Below are 19,457 nucleotides of genomic sequence, written 5' to 3' on the forward strand. Positions count from 1 at the left end.
ACCTCAGTAAAGTCAATGCCCTCTTCTTGTGTAAATCCTCTTGCCACTAATCTGGCCTTGAACCTTATATGATCAGCCTCATTAGGTGAAGACTCAATCTTCTTTTTGAAGATCCACTTGCAGCTCACTACCTTTCTACCATCAGGTTTCTCAACAAGTACCCAAGTCCCATTTTTCAATAAAGACTCAATCTCATCTATCATGGCCTTCATCCAGCTTTCCCATTCCTTGCTGTTCATAGCATCTTTGTAAGTAGCTGGTTCAGAATACTCCACCTCCTCAGCTATACAAAGCGCATAAAAGAGCATTTCAGAATCAGAATACTTAGCAGCTTGCTTTGGGACTCTCCTGGCTCTGTCTCTGGTGAGCATATAGTTTCTCAGATCAACTGGGCTACCTTGAGATGTATCTTGAGATGGTGCTTCATGTTGTATTGGTTCAGTATCATCATCTGACTCCCCTGACTCCACCTCAGGCTTATTATTATCCATATTAACAGCTTCACTCTCCACTGCCACTTGTTGCCCTTTAAAGAATGGCATCTCAGTCTCTGTGAAAACTACATCTCTACTAACTATAATCTTGTGGTTTCCAGGCTCCACACACCACAGCCTGTACCCTTTAACTCCTGATTGATAGCCCAGCATTACACATCTTAATGCTCTAGCATCAAGCTTCCCTTGCTTCAGGTGGGCAAAAGCCTTGCAGCCAAAAATTCTCAAATGACTATACTCAGGATTTCTCCCATACCATCTCATATCAGGGGTGTCTCCATTGATGCTAGATGAAGGACACATATTTAATAGTTTTACTGCAGTGGAGGCTGCCTCAGCCCAGAACCTTTTTTCCAATCCAGAGGCCAACAACATGCATCGAACCCTCTCAAGAATTGTTCTATTGTACCTCTCTGCCACTCCATTTTGTTGTGGGTTGAGGGGTACAGTCCTATGTCTCTTGATTCCTCTATCTTTACAATAGTTTTCAAATTCTTTAGACAAAAATTCCAGCCCATTGTCTGTTCTAAGGCATTTAAGCTTAACACCTTTCTCCCTTTCCACCTCAACACACCAGTGATCAAAGCACTTAAAAGCCTCTGATTTCTCCTTTAATATGTAAATCCAACACTTTCTAGAGAAATCATCTATTATACTCATGTAATATCTACCTCCCCCTACAGAATTTACAGAGGATGGCCCCCAAAGATCACTATGAGCATAATCTAAAGGTGAGGTGGATGTATGCTTACCTGCTGGATAAGGCAGCTTCTTAGATTTCCCAAGGATACATTCATCACATGGAGTGCTGTGTGAATCATCAACTCCATGAATTATCCCTTTCTTTATCAGTTGCTTTACACTCCCTTCTGCTGGATGCCCAAGCCTCCTATGCCACAAGCTCACAGACTCTGACTTCACAATGTGAACTTCATCCATAGATGTCTTCATCACAGTAGCAGTTAGGTAGTATAAAGTTCCTCTTCTTTCACCAGTCAAGACCACCTTCTTATCCTTCATGACAGTCATGCTTCCATTTGCAGAGGAGAATGTGCAGCCCTTTCTTTCAAGAGATCCAAGGGACACTAAATTTCTTTTCACCTCTGGGATATATCTTACATCACGTAGTTTCTTGATTGACCCATCCTGCATCTTCAGCCTCACGGATCCAATCCCTTTAACATGACACACCACATTATTTCCCAGAATCACAGTGCCTGTTCCCTCTTGAATTTCCTCAAACCAATCCAAATGAGGACACATATGGAAGCTGCAGCCAGAATCCATAATCCATGAGCTTCCATCCTTGACCTCCATTATGTTGAGAGCATCTGGAGAATCATTCTCCTCAACACAATCAGTGGAGTTGGCAGTGTTTCCACCACCATTTGCTTGCCTTTTCTTCCATGCATAGCAATCTTTCTTTAGGTGCCCTGGTTTTTTACACCAATGACATGATCTGGTTTCCTTTTGATCATTTGATGAAGATTTTGAGCTTTCTTGATTCTTTTTGGCAAACTTCTTCCCTTTGAACTTCTTGACATTGAGACTCTCTGAAGTAGGATCCTGCACTTTCTCATTTGACTTGTGCAAATCTTTAGCTCTCAAGGCAGACTGCACCTCAAGAAGTGTGATGGTCTTTTCACGTCCATACATGATTGCGTCGCGAAGCTGATCATAGGCCTTTGGTAGCGCATTGAGAAGCAAGATTGCTTTGTCTTCATCACCAATTGAGACATCAATATTTTCTAGATCATCCACCGCTTTGTTGAAGTCTTCCAATTGCTCAAGAACACTCCTCTCCTCCAAGAAGCGATAGGAGTAGAGCCGCTGCTTCATATAGAGCCTATTGGCGAGCGACTTCGTCATATAGAGATCTTCCAATTTCTTAAGAATACCAGCCGCGGTGGTCTCCTTCGACACTTCCCGGAGCACCTTATCTCCCAGACTCAGCACAACAGCGCTATGCGCCTTCGCCTCAATTTCCGCCTTCTTCGCAGTCGCTTTCTCATCAAGAACGACCTTCGGTGTATCCTCGCTCTCAATTTCCAGAGCCGATGAAAGCCCCTGCTGAATTAACAACGCCTTCATCTTCACGCGCCATAAACCGAAGTCGTTCTTCCCTGTAAATTTTTCAGCTTCAAATCTAGAAGCCATTTTTGATTCTTCGCGAAAAATCAAAATTCAGATCCCTAACCAAGATTCAATCGAATTCCCACAGACGGCGCCAATTGAAATGATTCGAAGCCTAATCGAGTTTTCAGAGATCTATCTAAGAGCTGCGAGAGGAAGGATTGATCGAGAGAATGGAGCGAAATCTTATTGATCAAAATCTGAGAGAGAAACTGTACAACTCTGTTTTTAATATGAAAACCGAAAGAGTAAAGGCAACAAAACAAAATAACAACTCTCTAACGGCTATCTAATCTGACGGCTCAGATACAAGCTCACTAACTAACGCAATCCAACGGTTGCTGAAACACTCGAGCTTGAGATTAGCTCAAGGCTGATTCCTCTCTTTGAATGTGCTGATATTGAGCCATCACAAGTCTAAGAAATTCCTTGATGAGTGTAACGGGGACGGGTTGTAGGAGTAACTCTGATTTAATTACCATACAAGAATTTTAGAACGTCCCTAAGAAAGAACAAGGAACAAAACAAAAACACGTGCAGGATGCATGCATTCTATGTAGATCTTTTCTTGAGTCTGATTAAGTATATGTTATTGTTTCCAAAAGGCCATCTCTACGAGCAAGTTAAGGTCGGAGTATGGAAATCCGAGATAAAGAAATGAAACGAACGAGGTGAACTTTTCTATCCTACATACTAATGTGGATAAAATGTCGAATATTTTGAGATGATATTTAGTTATACAAATAATGTTGTCTTGTCATAAATGATTTGTTTTATGTGTATGAAGCCTATCTGTTTGGTTGGAACGTAAGAATCGAATTCGGGTCCAAGTGAGGGTGGTGTCCCTACTCGGATTAGTGTACACAGGTGACCGTTGGAAGGTGGCCACCTTCCACGGCACAAAGATGATATAGTGGAGGCCGTTGGGAGGTGGCCACCTCCCCGGCTGGAGAAAGATGTAGGTGACCGTGGGAGAGCACCATCTCCACGGCACTTGGTGTTCAGATATGGCAGAGGTACAAAAAGAACTTAGACTGATCAGTCAAACTTTAGCTCACAAAGAATTTAGTAAGCTCGGACCTTTTAAGAGAAAACTCTCGAGTGTTACAGTGATGACATGACAACATTTTCAATTTTATGTATGTATATTTCGGCAATGTGTTCACTGAGTATTTTATACTCAGCCCTGCATATATTTCTAAATGTGCAGGTTGAGCAGTGACTGTGGAGAATACTGAGCAGAGTTTTGATTTTCTTTTTATTTTAAGAAGAGGCTCTCGGCGGTGCATATCTCCATACATGTGACCGTGTTCATTCCGCTGCATACTAAAATTCTAGATAGATAACATCGATTGTCTTTCTATACTCTGATAATTATTTATTGAAAAGTAAGATTTCCATTCAAATTCTAGTGATTAAGCGTTAATTTGAAGTTGTTTCCATTTATTTCTAAGTGAATATTCGGTCATTATTATCCCCTTTCTATTCCCCTTTTCTTATTCCCCACCCCAAGTCACAGTTTCCCGGTTTTGCTATCCTTAGCAAAGTGCGGTCGTGACAGAGTGGTATCAGAGCAGTTTCTTTGATGCTCTGAACCCAAGAGTCTCTTTCAGTTACCAGTCTAGACTTGTTCCACTAGACTATCTAATTTGTTATCGAACTTTCAGCATTCCCACCAATCGCGCTCAACGAGAAAAATTTAATTTGTTCTTTCTTTTAAAAGCAATTTGAGATGTTCAAGAGGTTTAAAAAGAGAAAGTTGTAGGGACCGACGGTCAAATGAACGGGTCTAGTATGAAAATATGAGATTTTAGAGAAAGAGACGATGAGTCTTATCAGGTTTTTGTTTCAAGCAAATGAAGGAAAAAAAATGAGACTTTTGAGAAAGATGAGTTTTATCGAGTAGAGACTCGGAAGTAAGAGTTGGAAGTGAGAGTTATAGAGAAAATGATAGTTTGTTCCATTCGAGAAAGAGCTGGAAATTTTTTTTGAAAGAAAATGATGTGTTTTTATCTGGTAAAAGTTTTAAGTGAAGAGTTGATGTGTCTTTATCGAGTAAAGAATTTATACGATGAAGGAAGAAGTAACTTTTGTTTTTAGTAAAAATAGTGAAATGTGAAAGTGGAAGATGATATTAGTTCTTTGCAAAAAAGGTTTACGAAATAGAAGGTTGTTCTTTATCAAGAAAAGTTGAAAAGTTTTTGGTAAGAATATATCTTTTCGAGTAGCGTATGAATCATGATGCATGCAAAGGGAAATTAAAGTTTCTAAGAACTTAGAATGTTTTTTTAAGTTGTGCATTCCTTTAGAAAACAGTATGAACTTAAATATAGAAGGGCAGTTGCTAACATTTTTCGATTTCCCGAGCGATAATTAGAGAAGTATGCGATCTAAAAGAAAGTTAAAACCATTTGAGCTGGGAATGAATGATATTTTCAGAAAATGAAAGGAACTAGATATCTCTCTTCTATGTCCTAACAAAAGTGAACAATCTGGGTTGACCACTACCCTTGGTGACAATCCATTCATAACAAAAGATATTACACTCATTGTATCCGTACATGGCAGAAGAATATAATTTCAACATAGTAAAAAGAATTTAAACCTGTGTAAAAAGTAAAAGGAAACGAGAATGACCGTTATGAACAAAGACATAAACAGGAACAAGCATACCGAATATATACACAAACTTCTCACACTTAGACCAAGAATTGGGCTAAGTGGGAGATGAACACCTAATCACAAGAAAAGCATGCTGAAGAAACATATAAACTTCTCACACTTAGACCAAAGATTGGGCTAAGTGGGAGAACACACAAGAAAACAGTTAAACATGCTCAGCACAAATAACATGGATATACAAAAACAAAAAATAAAATGAAATGACTGAAATGTAAAATTTACTTGGTCAACGGGGGGATTCAATTCTGGGTCCGGCTCCCTTGGGAGCCAGACTTGGATGGTATGCTGGGGCGGTTCACTTTCACTTTCTTCTTTGCCGGCGATGCCGGCGCTTCCTCTTCAGTAATAACGGGGGGTCTAGACATGGGTTTCTTCACAGGGACAGACGTCAAGGCTGGAGACACATGCGGGGCTACCGAAGGCTTGGAGGGGGGTGGAAGTTGCTGCTGGGAGGAACTTCCCGGACCGGGCTGCCGCTTCTCCTTGATTTGGGGAAACATCTCTCCCAACCATACTGCCATTCTCTGCATAAGCTTGACCGCCTCGGTCATCCTCTCATTCTGGGCAGATGAGCGTCCAGCCAGGGTATTCAAACTCCCCTTGATCTCCTGTAGCACCTTCTTGACTTCCCCAATATCTCCTCTCACCTCAGCCACCTCCTTCCGTAGTTCGGTCACATCCACATTCACCACGTCTTCCACCAGCTCTGGTTCACGCTTCACCTTGTCCACGTTGGCCCCTATGTTGTAGAAGCACAACTCCTTCCCTTCCATGTGTAAGAGCCCTTTATTGAAAAAGTACTCCATGCTGAATAACTCCTGGGGCTCACACATTGTAACACTCGGCTCTGCCTTCCCAATCTTCATGTCGAAGTTGCGTTCTATGTAGGCGCCGAGAAGGTGGCAAGTGTACATGTGGCGGGAAGGGTTGGCAGTCATCTGATGGCAGGCCTGGGCTAACCAATATCCAAGGTGAACCTTGATGCGTTTAGACATGCACCAAGTAAAGTAGAGCTCGGTGGTGGTGATGCTGGAGTTGGCCGTGCCCATCAGATTGTACCCGATGAATTCTTGGGCGAAACGTAGAAGATGGTCGGTGAGGTGGATCCCTTTTGATATTCTGGTTTTGAAAATTCCGCTCCTAGCGTGTGTCAAGTATTCCCAAGCAGTTTGTGGTGAGAATCCGGGTGTGTCCTTTGGTGGGCCGTATACTCTGTCGTCCCAAATGCCCTCATCATCCTCGGCATTGCTAAATAACCCCATCCTCAAAGACCACTCCCTTACACTCATGGTATGCTCGATGGTGAAAAGACGGAAGGAGATGGAGTTCGCATCTGGATCGGTAGTAGCCTTGAACCTGAAAGTGGAGAAAAATTCCCGGGCCGCTTCCACTGGCACCTCCTGTTCACTATGGTTCAGGAGCCACTCAAAGCCTATTCCCTTGATGTGGCCAAGGAATTCTTCATCAGACTCTATTTCCCTCAGCGAGTCCTTATCGTATCTCTTCCCTGATTTGGCCAGTTTCCCAACTGCGCTTCGATCCTTGTACGTCTGTATCCTCTTCGAGTCATTGAACTTAGACATAGCTCCTAGGAGCTTCTTCGTGATCCAGACTTCTTCTCGCTCGAAGTTTGGGACCTCCTCTTCTTCCTCGATCTCTTCCTCGGTCTCGCTACTCTCATCACCAGCTCCAGAGGCCTTGGGGTGCGGGCGGGTAGCTTTCCCGACCGAGAGGAGTCTCTGAGATTTCCTGGGCCGAGGGACGACAGTTGTCTTTCCCTTCCTTTTGCGCTCCTTGACCACTCGACGCTCTTCCGCGGCGTCTACCTCATCTTCAGAGTCAGGAGTCTCTCCCTCCTGCATGCTCGTCGCCCCCGGGGCCAGGAATCCTGATCCCTTCGTCTGGTCATCCTCTTCTACTTCGTCCAGCAAACTTCGTCGGACCATTCTCCTTGACGCCCGCGGATCAGCGGGTGAGTCCTCTGGTTCTTTCTCCATATCCACTACCTCCAACGGCCCGTCCTCTTCGGGCCTCTGTCCTGCAACATCAACGGGGACCTCGTCCCCTCCAGAATTCTTAGGGATTTCTCCCTCAGCACACGTAACTGGGGTTTCCCCCGTAGATTTAATCGGAGTCTCCTCCTCAGGTTTGTTAGGGATTTCTCCCTCGGACACAACTGGGGTTTCCCCCTCAACAAGCAAAGTCGGGGTTGCCCCCTCATGATCAAACGGGGTTCCCCCCTCCACATACACATTCGGGGTTTCCCCCCCCTACCCCCACATTCTTAGAAACGGGGTTTCCCCCCTCACAGATTCAACCACCGGGGTTTCCCCCTCCACTAATTGTACGGCAGATGCATTACCTTCCCTCGCGATTCCATCCACCGAATAATCCACCGCCATCCTGTCAATTTCGTCTGCAAATCCGCTGACGCTTTCCTCCTCGAGTCCGCTGCCGCCCTTTCCCTGTTCTGCACTGTTTGGGTTCGGCCCAGTTGCTGTATGCGTCTGATCTAGGGTTTTGGAATCCCCTAGGTTTGAACTCGGTGGTTGCGCCTTTGATTCCTCAGGAATTGCCGGCGGTTGCTGACGAAACATCGAGAAACGGGAGAACAGTTTCTCGGCCTCTTCTTTACTTCCGAACTTCTCTTCTAGTTCCTTCAAGAATGCTTCCTCATCGGGACTTTTGACGGTAGAGGAACCTTGCACAGAAGTCGGGTTCCATTCTGAGCGAATATCGAGCGCCGAGAAAGTCGGTTGAAACGGCGGTTGTCCGGACGACTCGCCGGACGGTAGTCCGGTGGCTGGGTCTCCCTTCTTCACGGTGGTTCCCTGTGCTTTCTTCATGGTTACCTGCAACTCACAATTTCTTGGGTAGATTTGGTTAGGGTTTGAAACGATTTTGGGGAAAATTATTTAGAGAGAGAATTATGAGAGTAGAGAGAGAAGTGGACAATTGATTCTGATTAAAAATCAAATATCTTCAGCCTTTTTCAGAGTGGCAGGCGAACGGTTGCCATATGATGTAAGCAACCGTACGTTCCTCGAAAAGCGGAATTCGAATTTCAAAAGGCAACCGCCTTCTCTCCAATCTGCAAGACTCTTCCTTCCCCTAGCAATTTAGAACAAAAGAAATGAAACACCAAATTCCTGGGTCGGAGATCATGAGTGACAAAGCAATTTCCCCAAGGAGTTTGGTGTTTCTAAAATATTTTTGGAAGATTAAAATTTTAAATTTGTTTGGATTTTCTTGTTTTTAGAAAGTGACTAAACTATTTACATAGCAAATGAGTATCCCCAAGATTTCCTAGGTTAGTGCAAAAAAATTTTTGTTCCCCACTTTACCTGACCTAGGAATTCATTGAGGATATCCACTTGCCTGACCATCCTAAGAAATAATAGCAGATGCATGTAGTGGCGTCTCTTCCACCACATGCATATCTGTATTATCTCTGTATACCTTCACTCTGTGCCCATTTACCAGGAAAGGAACTGAGTTTGGGGCGCTTCCTTGAATCTCTACAGCTCCATTTGCTCGAAGGCCAATGATCGTGTATGGCCCTATCCACTTGGATTTCAACTTACCAGGCATTAGCTTCAGCCGGGATTGAAAAAGGAGTACTTTCTGCCCTACTCGAAGTTCCTTGACTCGGAGATTCTTATCATGCCAGAGCTTTGTTCTTTCTTTATACCACATGGCCGAGTCGAATGCCTCCAGTCTTAGTTCCTCTAATTCCTGTAGCTGCAGTTTCCGTTCCTCTTCACAGTCCTGTGCCTTCATATTCATCTCTTTCACAGCCCAGTAAGCCCTATGCTCCACTTCCACGGGCAAATGGCACATCTTCCCGAACACCAATCTGTACGGTGACATCCCGATTGGCGTTTTGTAAGCAGTCCTATATGCCCAGAGAGCATCGTCGAGGTGCTTACTCCAATCTTTCCTTGTGGTGTTCACCGTCTTTTCCAAGATGTTTTTGATTTCTCTGTTCGAAATCTCTGCTTGACCATTCGACTGGGGATGATAGGGTGTAGCTAACCGATGATGCACACCATATTTTCTCATCAAAGCTTCTATTGTGCGGTTACAAAAATGCGTACCTTGGTCCGAGATGATGGCTCTGGGTACCCCATACCTATTGAAAATATTGGCCCGCAGAAATTTAGCTACCTCCTTTGACTCGCAGGTGGGTGTAGCCTTTGCTTCTATCCATTTGGATACATAGTCCACCGCAACCAAAATGTATGTATTCCCATATGAAGATGGGAAAGGGCCCATAAATTCCATGCCCCAAACATCAAAAATCTCATAAAGTATTATTGGATTCTGTGGCATCTCATCTCTTCTAGAAATTCCCCCGGTCAGTTGACATCTTTCACAGACTTGACAAAACTCAAAAGAATCTTTGTTCAGAGTCGACCAATAAAATCCACTGTCCAAAACTTTCCTGGCAGTTTTCCTAGGCCCAAAATTCCCTCCACAAGCTAAGGCATGGCAGTGGTTCAAGACATCCTTCTGTTCCCACTCCGGGATGCATCGTCGGATAACCTGATCTGAGCACATCTTCCAGAGGTAGGGATCATCCCAGAAGTAGTATTTGGCTTCACTCTTCAACTTCATTCTCTGGGCCCGGGAAATTTCGTGGGACCCTGGTAGTTCTCCAGTGACTAAGTAATTGGCCAGGTTAGCGAACCATGGCTCTACATTCATCGGACGCTTACCCCTGTCTGATGTTCCTAGACCTGTTGTTGTGAACACTGCTTCCCAGTTAATAGACCTAGTAGACTTCCATACATAATAAAGATGTTCCTCGGGGAAGGCATCCGGTATAGCTTCATCCGTATCCCCTTGGAATATTCGGCTCAGATGATCTGCAACTTTGTTCTCCGTCCCTTTCTTGTCTTTTACCTCCCAATCAAATTCTTGCAGCAACAACACCCATCTAATCAACATTGGCTTAGATTCCCTCTTGGCAAGGAGATACTTAATCGCAGCATGATCAGTGTAGACTATTACTTTCGACTCTAGCAGATACGGTCGAAATTTCTCGAATGAGTACACCACTGCCAGCATCTCTTTCTATGTGGTATCATAGTTCTTCTGAGCCTGGTTGAGGGTTTTCGAGGCATAAAAAATGACATAGCTTTTCCCGTCAATCCTCTGACCTAGGACTGCTCCGACTTCAAAATCACTCGCATCGCACATTACTTCGAATGGGTAATTCTAGTCTGGTGCGCAGATTATCGGGGCAGAGACAAGTCTATCCTTCAGCATCTGGAATGCCTTCTTGCATCCTTCATCAAAATCAAATTCCACATCATTGTGCAAGAGATGCGTTAGCGGTTGGGCGATTTTTGCAAAATCCCTGATGAACCTCCTATAAAAACCTGCGTGACCCAGGAACTCTCTAACCTCCTTCTGATTCGTGGGGTAGGGTAGTTTCGAGATTACATCCACTTTGGCTTTATCCACTTGAATCCATCTCTCGAAGACTACATGACCAAGGACTATTCCTTCAGGTACCATGAAATGACATTTTTCAAAGTTTAGGACTAAATTCTTCTCTTGACACCTTCTCAATACCATATCTAAATTGGCAAAGCATGCATCGAAGGAATTTCCATACACCGTGAAATCATCCATAAAAATTTCAATGCATACCTCCAACAGGTCTGAGAAGATGCTCATCATACAGCGCTGGAATGTTCCTGGTGCATTGCACAATCCAAACGGCATTCTTCTATACGCATAAGTACCAAACGGGCAGGTAAAAGTTGTCTTCTCCTGATCTTCCGGATCCACATATATCTGGAAGTATCCACTGTATCCGTCCAGGAAGCAAAAATATTGCTTTCCAGCCAACCTTTCCAACATTTGGTCAATGAAGGGCAAAGGAAAATGATCCTTTTTAGTGGCTTCATTAAGCTTCCTGTAATCGATGCACATTCTCCATCCAGTCACCAATCTAGTAGGCACCAATTCATTCTTATCATTTTCCACAACTTGTATTCCTGACTTCTTTGGTACCATGTGAACTGGGCTGACCCATTCGCTGTCTGGAATGGAGTAAATAATCCCCAAGGATAGCAACTTCAATACTTCCTTCAGAACTTCTTCCCTCAAGTTTGGGTTTAGCTTGCGCTGTGGGTCTCTACGCGCCTTCGCCCCCTCTTCCAGTCGGATGTGGTGCATGCAAAGATCAGGGCTGATCCCCACCAGGTCGGAGAGCGTCCACCCAATGGCCTTCTTGTTCCTCCGGATTACTTCCAATAGATCATTCTCCTGCTCCGTTGTCAAGTGGCTGTCGATGATCACTGGGAATGTTTCATCTTCCCCAAGGTAGTTTGATAAGGCTAATTTCATGCATCGGTAATGTGCGAAAAATGTTATAATTTGCTGGGTCTAACACGTTTCCTAAGTCAGGTGTGTGAAGAAAATCGCTAGATCAAGGAAGTAATGAAGGAGATGGTCTAGCGAGGGAAAGGAACGAAGTGAGCAGGATTTACAAGGAAAATTGGCGTGACAGAGGAGTCTACAGCTGAGGGCAACAAAGTCTTATCTATACCTCGCTGGGCCCACTCAAACGCCTATATATATAGAAGAGCATGCAACGCAAATAGGGAGAAATTTTTCACTCTTCTTAGCTCACACACTTTACACACACTTGGAAATAGATCTGGGGTAGTCGGGAATGGAAGGTTACTTTTTAGAAATTTCGTGGTTGGCAACACCGCCCGAGTGAGGGCGAAGATACAATTACCTTTAATTTCAGTTGTTTCGCTTGTTTTTACCGTCGAACTTCACTTTTGGGAGTCGACCTTGATGATGATGATGCTTATTTGTTTTACCGTTTGTTGATCTGCGTTTAGCAGTTAAATTTCAAGTCAATTTGCATAGATCTCTCTGCTGTTAGTTTATTTCTTCAAATGTTATGTCGATCTCTGTTTATTTTGATGTTGAGGTGTTTGATATGGAATTTGGTGACAGATCTGTGGTTGTTTGAGTATTCGGAGTTCCTGGCTTAAATCTGACGTGATGGAGGGTTTCTGTTGTTTGGAGTTCATGTCGGACGCTTGGATCCGGAGTGGATTTAGCGTCTGAGGTTGGATTCGACGTGTGGAAAGATAGTTGTTCGATAGATTCTGTTTTTCTTCTTGATTTCTATTTTACTTCGTCTAGAGTATGCAGATCTGTTAAGTTCTTCATTTGTTATGCATTAATTTGATTTCAAGTCAGTTGCTCTGTTTTAATTTTGCTTATGCTGTTTTTCTTAAGAAGTTTTACGCAATTTTGGTTGTAGAAGACGATGTCACTGTCAGTTAGTACGAGAGTTAGTTATTCTGCCAACTTTTCATTCGTACCTTGCTTTTTCAGACATGGTCCCCACAGTAGCTTTATTTCCTAGGTCTAGTAGTGTAGAGGTTTTCTTAGATCAAGTGTCGGATAGTTAAATTTCCTCTACTACGCTCTTTCATGATTTTGCCTAGGTCTAGCTGTTAGTTTAAGAATTTTTTAAAGTTCCCAAGTCAAGTTAATTTTGATTTCCTCAACCCAAGAAAATGCGTGGCAGCAGCCAACACCAAAAACACTCCCAAATCCTTGAACATGAGTATTACGCATCCTTCTCTGTGGGATCGATCCCTACTTCCCTATACTAGGTTTAGTAAAGTGGTTGAGGGTTTTTGAAAGAAAAAGTGCTCTGTGTGTCCGACGACCGGGATTCCTCGCGACCCACGAGTTCCTAGACCGAGTGATCTGGTGGACTTGCTGGATCTAGGGAACCTGCTATTTCCTATTTGAACACGCACAGCGAAACAAAACCTTTCATAGGCATACTTCAGTGTCTCGGGTAGTTTCTTCAACTCCTTCTTAGGTGTGATGGCTTCCTGGGGCAGGGGGTTTTTCTCCAGACTCTTTGTTGCTATCTAATCCAAGTTTGTTCCCTCGTCTGGACCTTTCACCTGAACAGACCCCGTAGACTCGAATGACAGTGGTTGGTGGCAGAATGCCATGATCGCTTCATTGATCTGTTCATCTGTCAGGTTCCGAGTTAATAGGGTTTCACACCATCCTGCCACCTCCTTATCAACAGACTGGCTCAGCTCCGAATTGTTAAACTGTTCCTGCATTAATTCAGTCTCAAGATATTCCTGGACCAGGGGGTTAATGACATCGACAGAATGCAAATTCCCAACATCCAATGGTTTTTTCATGGCTTCATCGATGTTAAATGTATATTTTTCCCCATGATAATCCAGGCATATTGTTCCATCAAACACATCTATCATAGTCTTAGCGGTGCGTAAGAATGGTCTCCCTAATAGCACTCCGCTTGACTCAGCAGATTCATTATCACTCATTTTTATCACATGAAAATCAGCTCGGTACAGGAAATCATGCACTATCACTATCACGTTCTCCAACACACCTTCGGGTGAAATGCATGTTCTATCGGCTAACTGAATTACCATTTTCGTATCCACCAGACTCACTCCTATCAACTTCTTATATATCGAAAGTGGGTTATCGAAGCCCCTAGATCACACATAGCATGCTCAATTTTTATGTCACCCAGAGAAATAGGCAAAGTGAATATACATGGGTCTGTGCACTTTGATGGCATCCTCCTCTTCTGTATCACAGCCGACAAATTTTCTCCAATTACTATCTTCCCGTCGGGCTTGGTCTTTCCTGCTATGAACTCTTTGATGAATTTACTGAATGTAGGCAGCTTCAAAGCTTGTAGGAAGGGCAGGTTGATCTCCAGCTTGCCGAAAATCTCCATGAAGTCTTTGGTGTCGTCCTTCTTCATTTTGGCTTCCCCACAATGAGGGAATGGCTTCGTACGCTTCAACGTCCCTGCCAGACCTGAGACGGATGACTCACCGACTTCTTTCTTTCCTTCCTCAATCTCCACTTCAGGCTCCGGGTCTAAGAAAAATGGATCGGCCATCCGAGGTAGTGGTTTCTCCCGATCCCCTTTTTGAGGATCATCTTCTACTCTGACCTTGCTTACCCTCTAGGTCAGGGGTCTTTCCTTCCTTGCTCACCAATAGAGGTGTATTCTCATCTTTTCTCATCACCGGACCTTCATAGCCCCGTCCTGACCTCAAAGTTATCTGACTAATATTTGCCCGGTCAGGTGGTTTCACTGAAGCTGGTATCCTTCCTTCGTGTCCCCTCATCTCATTCAACGAAGTGGCCAATTGCGACATTTGTTTGGCCAACATATCCATAGCAGACTTATGCTCTTGCTGAGCATCTTGTTTGCCTGCATATTGTTCTGCATGTGTTGTTGAGAGCTGACGAGGTCATGTACCATCTCATCCAGATTCCTCGGAGGCTTGTAGTTCGATTGATTTGAACTTGACCCCTGATTGTGGCTCGGTCCGCTTCCCTGATTTGGGCGATAATTACCCTGACCTCCTTGATTGTTGCTGAACTGGTTCCCTGACCCTTGATTTCGTTGGTGTGCATGCTGGAAATTCTGATTGTATCCGGTGGCGTTCCTCTGATGTGGCAGCACATAAGAGCTCCCTTGATTACTCTGGTTCATGTTGTTCCAATTGGACTGGTCCCCTTGATTGCGATAACTCCAACTATTCGATCCTTCCTGGTTTTTTCCGGACCAGTTTGAATTATGTTGGGGTCCGTCCTGACCACGGTTAGGCCAGTTCTGCTGGTTCTCTGCTGGACCTGGGTACTGTAGCTGGAGCTGTTAGTTTCCGTCTGCCCATCTAAAACAAGGGTTGTCTCTCCATGGTGCCTCCTTGATCTTCCATTGATTCCAGCTTGTATTCTGATTACTTTGATTCCAATTCTCCACTGCATTTACTTGGGCTTGGAACTCTCCATCGGGTGGTGGACCATAATAGAGCTGGAGTTAATTTTCCTCTGGGCCTGGCGGCTTTTCTTTCTCCTGCGAGGTCGGGGAATTCTTTTTCTCAATCGCACTAAGAAGTGTCTTCTCCAACCGATCTATCCTGTCCCCAACTCCTTCTCCTTCTTGTTCCTTGATTGCGTTTGCTGAACCTCTCCTCATGATACGCGGGTGATCATAAGGCCCTCTTTAGAACCCTAATTTTAGAGCCCTAGAATTAATTATTGATGACGTGGAAGGTGTGAATTATTTGATGAGTGAATTTATTGCATGAGTTTCTTTGACCGGGAGGTTTGAAAAGTCAAATTGTTGATTTAATGATGTGGCATGTGATATATATATTAATTTATGAGATTATGTGGTAAATTAATTTTCTAAGGGTGAGTGAGAATATTAGAGAAAATTTCCACCTATTTTATTTTTTGTGATTTTCGAAAATCACATGTGTAGGAGGAAAGGAATTATTTTATTTTAGTTAACCTCTTATTTGATTTCTTTCCATACCTAGAATTTAATTATTCTACCAAATCTTTCCATACTTCAAAGAGATCTTGCCTTATCTTATTTTAGTTAATATTCAAAATCCATGCCTTATTTAATAGGCATAGGGACGCCTATTTCCATCCCAAGATGGGAGAATCCTTATTTTTATTTTGCTCCGTGATATTTTATTCTACTCCGTAAAATATACCAAAACAAAATCTTGGCTATCTTAGAAGCATAATTTTCGAAAACTAGGAGATTTGCCCTAGGATCTATTTTTGTTAATTCTTCTTCCCTACTTCACAATATTTATTTATTTAATTGTGGAGAATAAAATCTTACCAAATATTCTAAAGATCTCATTGGACTCTATAAATAAGAACCAAAACCCCAACCCTAGCCCCCATAATTTTCGAAACCCCCCCCCTCACTCTCTCAAATTTTCTTCTTCCACACACCAATATTTTGTCATCCTTTGAGAAGAATTTAGAGTTTGAACGCCAAGATTCTTGAAGAACCAAGTCTCTACTTTGTTTCTACCGATCGTTTTTCTCTAAAAAGGTATTTTGTTTATGAGTTCTCCTTATTCTTCTTCTTCTTCTTCTTCTTCTTCTTCTTCTTCTTCTTCTCTTTTTCTTCTTCTAACCGATTAATCGGTCTTCTTGAACCCTCATGCATCTTGGTTGAGTGAAAGTGGGATAAAAGGGATGTGGGAATATGTTCATGTGTGTGTGTGTGTGTGGCGTGTGTGTGTGTGTGTCGTGTATGTGTGTGTGTTGTTGTGTTGTGTAGTGTGTGTTTGATGGCTAAATATTCTTGTGTGATAAACATGATCTTGATTAATTAGTAATGATAAGATAAATCGATGGGAAAAGGAAAAAGGTATTGAGACATGCATGAGTAAGAGTAGTATTGAACCTAATTTGTGATATGTGCTTATGTGATTAAAAGGTGAAACTTTGGTTGCGAAGCCGGATAACGGAAAAGCGAAACTACTTGAAAACTAAGCAGTCGAGGTGGGCTTTACTCTAAAAACTCTCTTTTATTTTGTCAAAAATATTGCTTGGTGTTATAAGGGTGGTTTAACTGTTATGTCATGCCTATGTTTGTTTAGATGTGATGTTGGATATGCTTATACGAATTCGGGTCTGAGTATGGGCCGCAAGCCCTACCAGGCTGTGTACACGAGGGGATCGAGAGCCGTCCTTGCTAGTCGGCCGGTCTCGTGGGCAAAAAGTGTGGCCACACTTTCATCGCACTATGGAATGTTGTGATTGTTATTTTGATGAGAAAATGGGGGATTATTTTGACTGGCCAGTCTATGAAAATATATTTTGTGATACTCGTGATATTTCTCTTAACTGCTTAAAACTCGAGTTCACTTGGTAAGGGTGGCATAACTTATAAAATGTTTTGGCAATGAGCTCACTGAGTATTTCAAAATACTCAGCCCTTTCTCGCATGTGTTTTCCTTATGTGCAGGTTGAACGATGACGAGCGGTGGCGGGTGTTGAGCATGATAACTAATTAATATGGATATGTTGAACTTCAAGCGTAGTTGTGTCTTCATACATAGCTATTCTTTCTCTTGGTCGCCTTCCGCTGAATCTTGATACACTTTAGAATTTCTTTTGGAATATTTGCATCTTGCCTTCGGTTTGAGGCCTTAGCCTTTTTCTTGTGACTTTGTCTTGGATATTATGTCGTACTCTTAAGATATTTTGATCGTCATTTATGATACCTTTCTTTTTCTTTTAAACTTCTAGGTTAAGTTATTGCTTTAAATACTCTGATAATTCTTTCAATTCTTTTGGTCAATACTCTTTAAATGAAACCCTAGCCTATTTTACTTCTTTGGAGTCCGTTTGGGTAGCAGCCGCCGCATTTATTGTACCCTATGAGGGCGGGCTGTTACACTTCATGCACAATATGTTGAACAAGCACTACATAATGCATATGAAACTTGTAAAAAGCAACGAGTATCATAAGATTTTTATAAAAATAAGCATCACACGATTGCTCCAACAATTTTATAAATGTTTTTGTAGTTATAATTATTTGAATTTAAAGAATCTTTAGTAATAAATAAAATATTAAATATAGAGTGTCTACTAGTTCGTGTACTTATATATTAGTACTTTATTAGTATAATTGTATGAAAGGGTCAAACTCATTTATGGTGGTTTTTAGTTAAAAGATGAAATTGAGATACAAATTAATTAAATTATAATGAATTATTATTAAAGAAAAGAAAATAAATATTATAATTATTAAGACAAGATAGAATGAGAAGAAAAAAAGGAAACTAAAGTAAAAAATGTGACACTAATATCAATTGAGATAAAGAGTGATTGTTGTTTTAAAAAGATAGCATATCAAATTCATAAAACATTAAAAATAATCTAATTTGGTTCAGGGACATAATTATAAAAATTGTTGTAAGATTGATACCATTTTTTGCAATTTATAAAATATTAGAATATAAATATTAGAAAAAACTCGAACATGGCAAGATGAAACAGGTTAATATTAGAACAATATTTTAAATCTATTTCGAAAAGTTTTCATATGCCAAATGTAGGTTAATTTTATTTCTATTTATCAAAGAGATATTGGTGGGACATACCACCTCATATGGACATCATTATATGCTTAAACTAGGAAATTTTTCCTCATTAAAATGATATCATATGTAAGTTAGAAAATAATAGTATTTTAATATATAAAAAAGGATATTAATACCGTTCCTTATGTATATTAATTATAAAAAATATTATTAATAGCGGTATTAAAATTCATATAAAATTATCATATATGCAATTAGTATCGCGTTTAGTTCTTTATAAAATTACCTTTAATTAGATATTTCCTCTGTCCCAATAAAGTTGAGGCATAACTTTTTGGGCAAGAAAATTAAGACAACAAAGTTTAGGCAAATTTTTTTGAGCAGGAAAATTAAGAAATTGTTTTGAATGGATTAAATGAAAATAAAATAAAATATAAGAAATGAAAACAAATAGTAGAGAAATGATTGGGTGTTTTGTTTTTATGAGAAAAGGAAATGACTCAACTTTGTTGGGACATCTCGAAAAGGAATACGAAATTTAGTTAGGACGGAGGGAGTATATGTTTTGTGAAAAAATCATTTAAATTGATATAATTATAAGAGTTCAAAGTTTTTAAGATATTTTTAAGAGAAAGAAAATGATTAGTTATACCAAACAAAATTCAATTTTTATTCATACTACCAATTGATAATTTTTACATATTGAGTTGACATCAATACACTCTTATTGAAAATTTTTGCATTGAAGTTTGACATCAGTCGAAGATAGAATCATGTCCACCGATTTTTGGTTCTAGCAAACCAGTTGTAGTTTGTACCACTAAGAGATGGTTATCATTCTAAATTTAGGCTTGTCAAATTGAGAACCAACGGATATCCGATATGAAATCTTTGTGTACTCGATCCTGAAATTTAAATTCAATATCTGATATCCGACCCAAATTTGATTTTGGATACTCGGATTCTCGACTCGGGTATCCAGTCCCGATTGTAATTTTGATTTTTTTTTATTTTTTATTTTTAGAAATTAACAACAAACTTTTAGAATTTATTTAATACTCCCTCCGTCCCAGTTTAAGAGTAAAATTTAGTTATGGCACAGGTTTTAAGAAATTGGTTGAGTGTGTAATAATTGAAGTGGGGTAGTGGTCGTTGGAGTGTGCAATAATTGAAGTTAGGTAGTGGAAAGTGAAATCATTTTGACTTTTTGTATGTTTAAGAT

At 41.4% G+C, this 19,457-nt stretch overlaps 1 long non-coding RNA gene across 1 annotated transcript; it reads left to right on the forward strand.

Annotated features, from left to right (window-relative positions):
• The first annotated feature begins 3,255 nt into the window (after positions 1-3,255).
• LOC125191940 lies at positions 3,256-3,787 on the forward strand. The gene is made up of 2 exons (XR_007171278.1): positions 3,256-3,298; positions 3,415-3,787. It is a non-coding gene; the product is annotated as an uncharacterized LOC125191940 (long non-coding RNA).
• The last annotated feature ends 15,670 nt before the right edge of the window (positions 3,788-19,457 follow it).

The sequence above is a fragment of the Salvia hispanica genome, chromosome 6 (assembly GCF_023119035.1).
Source record: "Salvia hispanica cultivar TCC Black 2014 chromosome 6, UniMelb_Shisp_WGS_1.0, whole genome shotgun sequence".
NCBI classification, from domain to species: Eukaryota; Viridiplantae; Streptophyta; class Magnoliopsida; order Lamiales; family Lamiaceae; genus Salvia; species Salvia hispanica.